General features: G+C 46.9%; 1 long non-coding RNA gene across 1 annotated transcript; it reads right to left on the bottom strand.

The window, feature by feature from the left end:
• Positions 1-526: 526 nt before the first annotated feature.
• Positions 527-3,383, bottom strand: LOC113952978. The gene is made up of 3 exons (XR_003529710.1): positions 3,371-3,383; positions 2,821-2,824; positions 527-646 (listed from the first exon to the last, which is right to left on the bottom strand). It is a non-coding gene; the product is annotated as an uncharacterized LOC113952978 (long non-coding RNA).
• Between the last annotated feature and the right edge of the window lie 4,229 nt (positions 3,384-7,612).

The following is a 7,612-nucleotide window of genomic DNA, read 5'->3' as shown; positions in this document are numbered from 1 at the left end:
AGTGTTATAAACCTGTTTGTCTTGTGCACAATAAGAAGTTAAAAATTCACCTGCTTCTGAATGGATTTCTGATGTTGAGTCTACTGTTTTGAAATCAGAAAATGTGCTGTTGAAGTCATCCTTAGCCTTTGAGAGGGAAACAGGAGAAAAATCGGATAAATTTGTTGCTATAAATGAGGTGTTTCAAACTGAGGTTGTCCACCTTCAAAGTCTTGTTGCATCAAAGGGCAGAGAAAAAACTGTTGCCAAAAAGACAGGTTCCTGGTTTGGTCAGGCAACTTCATAAACCAGTGTCTTACCCTGGCATTGAGACTTGGGAAACCACAGAGAACCCTGATTCTAAGTCTGAGGGGGGACAGAAATCAGGAGAATTTTGAAGTTCAACTGATGTTTCCACAGTCTCCCAGCTTTCCTCACATTAGGATAATGAGGACGCAGCTTCTGCTATGGGGAATTCTAAGCATTCTGGAGTCGGTGAGACAAGCTGGTAAGTAACACTTGAGTGAATGGGAGTTGTCTTGGGGGTTTGTTTCCTTTCTCTTTTCTCTCTCTCGGATTCTCATTTTGTTTGCTACTTTCTTTGGAATAAATGTTGTTTTGTTCAGCTTTCAACTGTACACTGGTTTCAGTTTTGGCAATCTCCCTGCTACATGCAGACATAACAAACAAATGACAACATCAGCAGATGCCTTTCCATTCCTCTTTTCCTTCCCATTCCCTATGCCTCTTCCCTTGCCATTCTCACAACCAACACACTATTTTACTTCTCACTTTAACAAAGTTCTTTTCTCCTTCAAGACCCTCAAAGACGCCAAGGCCACATAGGAGGCCACACACAAACAGTACTCCTCTTCCCACTTGATAACACCTTCCCCCTCACTGTTCTACAGGGAACACCATGAATCCGCTTGCAGAGGCCTCTCGTTTCCCATCAACAGTTCAGCACAAGGAGCTAAAGGAGCTCAAGCCTTAGACCACAAGAGTTGACAGCAAGGAAACTTTGGGAGCAAACTAATGCTGCTAACACGGACCCAGCTGAATCCAGCACACGATCACAGAATCCAAGAGTCCTTCAGCTTGGAAAAGACCTCCCAGCTCATTGAGTCTTGTGCAGCCCCTCCCTGACCGCCTGCAGGGACTGGATGATGCTTTGCACAAACACCAAAAGGAATACTGTGAAAACCATGGTGTGCAGGAGGACACAGAAAAGGGCTTGACTGGGGTTGGGAAGGAGGGAGCTGGTGCTGGGGGAGAGGGGACGGGAGCCTCGGGGATGTGGTGCAGCAAGGACAGGGGCCCAGGCAGCTGGCAGGCCGCAAGGCCTCACCCCCTGCCCCAGCAGCAGCAGCGGGCCCTGCCCAAGGTGCTCCTACCAGGGGCTGGGCCCTGCAGGCAGGGGCAGAACCCACTCCCTGGGGCGGTCTTGCTGCCCTGGCCCTCCTGTGGCCCAGCCTCTCCCTGTGTGCGCCCTCCCCACAGCACAGGCTGCACTGGGCAGCATCCCCTGATGGGCCCTGCAGAGCTGCCCCACGGGGACACTTCCCTTTTATATCACAGGCACCACAACCTGTCCCAACCAACCCTGCCCATTGTCCCCACCCCGACTCAGTGACTCACAGTGGCCCCTGGCAACTAAAGAAACAAAACCCCACACCTCCACAGTGCAGCCCCACCCATCTGCAATGGGCCCCTAAGGGTTCCCTGCACAGAGTAGCCTCTGCAAACCCTTGTCAGATAGAAAACTGGGGGACATGACCCTTGGATGCTTTTAGTACAGAGATACAAGTTTTTCTTGAATAATGGAGGTGGTCAGTTTATTATTATTCATATTTACAGTTCTTCATTTGAGTACAGGATGTCCTACAGGCTAATGTGGTGTCACATTTGGAGTGAAAAGTAGTTTTCATCCCGGTCTCTCCCCTCCTCTCCTAGTGCCCTCGGCCATCGAGCTCCCAGCACGGCCCCGGCCCCTACTCCGGCCTGGATTTCTCTCCAGCAGGGGCAGCTGAGGTGGTCCAGGGCGGGTGGGAGCTTTCAGGGCAGGGGGTGACTCCCGACCTGGTGTTGGAACCGCCCCCTGACAGGGTGGGCCCGTCATCCTGGGGCACCTCCTCACCCGAGCCTGGGGGACGGGCCGGCAACTGGGAGGGGGTTTGGGAAGGAATGGGGAGGCTGAGAAGGGGATCGTGAGAAGTGGGAAGGGGTTTGGGGGAGCTTGGGGGCTTGGGGCCTGTGGGTCCTGTGGGACTGGCATGTGAGGGGTTTTGGGGAATCGTCGGGGGTCTGGGAAGGGACTGGGAGAGAGTTTGGGGGTGTCCTCGAGCGGAAGGGGCAACTAGGAGAGGGTTTGAGGGGTCCTGGAATGGCAGGAGGTGACTGGGAGGGGTTTGGGGGCATCTTGTGGGCTTTTGTGGGTCTGACAGGCAGTTTGGGGGCCTTTGGAAGGTTTCAGGGGAAGTTGGGAGTGTCCTGTGGGACCGGGATGGGATTTGAGGGTTCCTGGAGGGGCTGGAAGGGCTTCATGCCTTTATACTGCAGGCATTGTCTAGTATTGATGGGGGTAATCAGTGAGCTGACTGTTTCAGAATCATCCAAATTTTAACAAGACTTTGAAGGTGGTCAACCTCAGTTTGAAGCAGCTCATTTTCAGCAAGAAGTGTATCCGATTTTTCTCCTGTTTCGCTCTCAAAGGCTAACGATGACTTCAACACCACATTTTCTGATTTTAAAACAGTAGACTCAACATCAGAAATCCATTCATGACTTCCCTGTCAGCACTTCATCCGAATGTCTGTGCAGTCCCTTTGACCTGAGAGAAACCTGCCTGTTTGCAGGGCATTGACTGGGTAACTTTTCTTTTTGCAGGTGGAAAAGGGCAGATCAAGAAAAAACAGATGGGTCCAGCAGAAGTGATGGTGCTTCTGTCAAAAGCAGAGCAGAGGTCACTTTAGGAAATTGCTTGCAGAAGCACTGTGCATTCCAAGTTACAGCTCAGGAGTCTCAGTGATTTGTCCAACATGAGAGCTCCTTTTCCCTTTCTCAACCCCCAGATTCCTCAGGAGTAGGAAACTGAAAACACTGACTCAGGAAAGCTCCTTTCCTTCCTAATAATTGTGCTTTGTCCTTCCCATTTGACAGTGCTCTTGGAAGTGTGCTGGTGTGATCTTGATCTGGGAGCAACCCTGACCTCCCACAGCACTCATCCAACTGCCTGGCTCCTGCTGGTGTTCTCACCACCCACCGACAGCTTCTCCCTGCGGAGGTGTGGGCAACTACCCAGGTAGGATGAGACCTGACCCCAGCAGGCAACAGAGTCCCTGCCCTCACACGAAGAACCCTGGAGCACAGGGACCCTGCTCTGTAGGACAACCACGGGCCAGGGGTGCACTCCCAACTTCTCACCCCTCAACCACCCCTGGGAGAACGAGACCACTTGCGTTGTCCCTCTGACGGTGCTGCAGGGAAGGTCTACCCTGGAGAACATCCTCCTCCTGTGCAACAGAGAAACTGGGAGAGTCCTGACAGGTGCACAGGGCTGTGGGATATGATAGCTTTAGGAGATTCCTCCCGGAACACAAGCGACCTTGCCCTGCACCTGTAGACTCAGTCTGCAGAGGAGTGTGAAGTTGTGTCCCCAAGGGAAGTCTCAGATGAACACCTCCCATCTTTCCGCTGCCTATAACCTCCGTCTGCCTTGCTTCTCTTCTCTCGTGGCTCCAGGCAGTGCCCTCGTCCCTGCTGGGCTGTGCAGAGGAGCTGCTCCTGGGCAGAGTTGTCTCTCTGCAGTGCTACCCGTTTGCCAGGAGCTCCCTGTGTGCCAGGAACCCGGCCCAGCTGAGCAGCACAGCAAGAGCCAAAGGTAACCCTTTCTCTGCCCCTCTGGGTTTCCGGCAGATGTCCCTGGGGCTCCAGGGGAACCTGCTGTGGAACAGGCTGAAGGAAACAATGATGTTCCCTCTTCTCCCCTCTTCAGTGACACTTCTTTCCAGCAGTGATATTTCTCCCCTTAGAAAATTCACAGGGAAAGATGATCACCTTTTCTAGTTTCATCATTACACAGGACACCAGGAGGGTGACAGCAAAGGATCTGATAACTCCCTGGCACGGTGGGGGTTTTCCTGCAATCACACCCAGAAATGTGTCAGGGCTCTGTGAGGTGTCCACCCCTGAGCTGGACAGATGCACTGCTCACACACACTGGGGTGTTCAGAGACACGAGTCCTTCCCTCGCACACACACAGGCAGTTCATCGTAGTAGGGGCAGTGTCTCCCTGAGCTCCTGCTGCCACTGCCAGAGCCTGGAGCCATCTCTACCCTGTAGCGCTTCCACCCTGCCCACTCCTACACTTCAGATAAACATTGGGGTTTCCTACTCACTGCAAATGCCCAGTCCAACCCCTCCACCGGTTCCCCATCTCCCTGCCCTGCCCCAACCCAACAGAGCAGCACAGTCGTTTCTGGTCCTGCAGCAAGAAAGGAAAGAAATAGAGCACAGGGACAGTGACTGGACTGCTCAGGAGATCATCAGCTCAGGCGGTAGCTCCTGCAGCCCCAGGACCAGAGCCTCTTCCCAGTGGCCCAGGCAGCTGGTGCCACGTGGGCACAAGCTCTGCTGCCCAGGAGGGTCCTGTAGTGCAGTGCTTTGCACATGGCCACGTAGAGGTCGTAGGACATGACGGTGAGAAGGGCAACCTCCACTGGGATCAACAAGAATAGCAAAAAACACCTGTGCAACTCATCCTGAAAAGTGAAGATTGGAGCTGTGCTGTAAAGCCTTATGTAATTGTTTCTAACTTGTGTAGTTTGTAACCTGTATTTGTCAATCTGCTGTGCTTCACAACTGTAACAAGCTATTTTGATGTGTTCAGAGTCGTGTTTCTGAAAGCAGTTGATGTGCAGCTTAAAAAATTCAAAGTCTTCGTAATTGTCAGTAATAGCTACTTCTCTGTGTCCTTTTCGTCTTTAGTGTCTCTTGCTCGTTTGAAGCATGCGTGTACCTTGGTTCAAAATCTAGGTCGCTACTTACTGCATACATTTGAGTATCTTTTGTTTATCTAAGTTTTGCTTGTCACTTACACCCTGTGTACCTTCCCATGTGCAGGTGGAAGAGTACCAAAATTATTTACGCTGTCCTCTTTACTAAAATCAAACAACAAACAAAATAAACCCTCTATTCTTCTTTGTAAACCTAGTAGTTCCTGTGTTGGTGTTAATGTAAGTTATGTTACTTTTATTGGTCATTCCTTTCACCATGATACTTCTCAACACACCTCTGGTAGTTAATTATGTGAGTATTGATAATTTGTTTAGGAACTCCTGACAATAGTAAATAATATTATGCCTGAATGCTGCTTACCTGTTGAAATGTGGTCAGTTCTTAGCTGAGGGTCAGACTTCTCCAAGCTCTACGTGCTTGATTGGAGGGGGTGTGGTTTTGAGAATTAATAGTAGAGTTCAGGCTAGATTATTAGTAGAGATATTTTATAAGGCTGAAGAGTGTCTGTTATGATGCAGATTTTTTTAAAATGCACACTCTGAAGCTCTTTTTAATGTGTTCATATTCAAGGAGCGAAAAAAGAAGCACTTAAATTTCAGATAAGTTTAGAATTCTTGGGGGTGTGTGGCTGTGTTGGTTGTCTGGAGCACATATTCTCTAGCATTGATTTTAATGTTTAAATTGTTTCTTAGGATGAAATAAAGTAGGCTGAGGTGATTTTTAAAATAGCAAATGTAAAGGTGCCAAGTGAAGCTTACTTTAGCAGAAACTTGGGAAATTTATTCAATCTGTCTCTCTAGAAAAGAAATGTAGTTCTTAGACAGCTTTCTCATATTAACCTTACTGGCTTGCAAAAGAAATCTGCACCAGAAAATATCTGTTTCATGTTAAGAATATTGGACAGGTCGGTTGCTTTTAAAATCAAAATTGGTTTAAAATTACATCTCTGTGTGTTTAATTCTTCTTCCACTTTATGTAATCCATAGGTTGTCAAACACCAGCAGAGGAAAGATGAAAAACTTATAAAAGTCTGTTGTAGAAAAGAGTTGTCAGATGTTGGCTATAATTAATGATTAATACCAGGATGTCTCTCTTAATATTAGAAACAAGAGAGAAAAATAAATTACTTATTGTCGTGAACACAAGAAAAAGTGATAGGATGCTGTCTGCAAGACCTTTTCTTCTACAGCATGTCAGTATGGTGAACTTGGTGTACTTAGTAGCATACACATTGTATTCCATCATCTCCTGAAAGCAGCACAATGTTCACAAGTCATCAATGATAAATTTTTTGTTGTTTGTTTGAACTTCACTGAAGACAAGAGGAAATTTCTGATCTGGTGGTGTTTCCCCACATACTCATGTAGAACAGTTCATCTAATGGGGAGCTTTTGAACAACCTTGGTTTGCCTGACATAGTAAATGAAATAATAAAATGAGACTGGCAGAGTTACCTTTGCTTTGGCGATGGAATAGATGAGCATGTGAGTCTGACAGGATAGCACTATATGAAGAGCTAAAATTTAGAGTATAAAATGTCCAAGATCTGCTTCCCCCACCCCTCCTTCTGAACTGTGCCTGCATTACACTATCGTTGTCTTTGTAGCTGATGTAATGGTATTGTACAGTTTTACCAATTTGTTTCCCATGGCAATGTCTCATTTCAAGATGTTTGGATAAGAGTGGCTTCCTATGAAACCTAGGGAGCCAAAGAATTAAGAAAGAATTTAAAACTCTGATAAACTTCTTTCTTTCCCATTCAGCTGCTTGTGTTTTGAACTGGGATACAGGAAGGAATGAACCATACGAATTAGTTTGTTGCATAGACATCAAAGACCTGATATAATAAGGATAAATGTTTCCCTATGATTACCTATGAAACTCATAACTAGAAAGAAAATTATTAGAAAAAGTTTTGCTCGGGAGTGTTGAATTAAAGAAAAAGGCATTGACCTTTGTACATTTCTCCCAGAGCTTATTGTTTAGTACTCCTTTTGTTAAAACTTCTGCATGTTTTTGCATATTCAAGAATTATCATCAGTGTTTTTCATCACATTCCTGCCTCATTTCTTTCTTACTATTTAATGTGGTTTTTTTTATTTTTATTTTAAATATCTTTTACAAGGGAAAGTCTTTATTAGGCACAAATTTTACTCTCCTCTTATGCTTCTGTCATTCTGAAGGTTTTTACAGTGGGAGATATTCCACAGTTCAACGAGTTGCAATTCTTAGCTGTACTCTGGTTTCTGCTTGTCTTAATAATAGCATTTTTCTTTCCCCTTGGTTATTTACAGTAGTAAAATGAGACTGAGTTGCAACCATGAAGTCTTTCCTTTTGCAACAACGTGTGAGGAGACTGCAACCTCTCCCTGCAGTGGGCAGTAAGGGAATAGGTACACCTGATACCACTGTATGGCCATCAACCTGGATGGTATGTCCTGATTTACACCTGCAGCAAGTCTGTGAGGCTGTAAACCAAGAATTTCAGAGCTGGTACTTCTGCAGAGCTGGGCTAGCAAATTTTGCCAGCTTCTTAGTACATTCTTACTTGGAAAATCTTAGTACCAGAGCAGAGGTCTTTGTGTTTGTGTAAGAGAAGGCCTCCTCCATAGCTGA

The sequence above is a fragment of the Corapipo altera genome, unplaced genomic scaffold, assembly GCF_003945725.1.
Source record: "Corapipo altera isolate COAL_440 unplaced genomic scaffold, ASM394572v1 71, whole genome shotgun sequence".
NCBI lineage: Eukaryota > Metazoa > Chordata > Aves > Passeriformes > Pipridae > Corapipo > Corapipo altera.
Note: the sequence above shows the minus strand (reverse complement) of the source record. Positions and strands in the feature narration are given on the sequence as shown.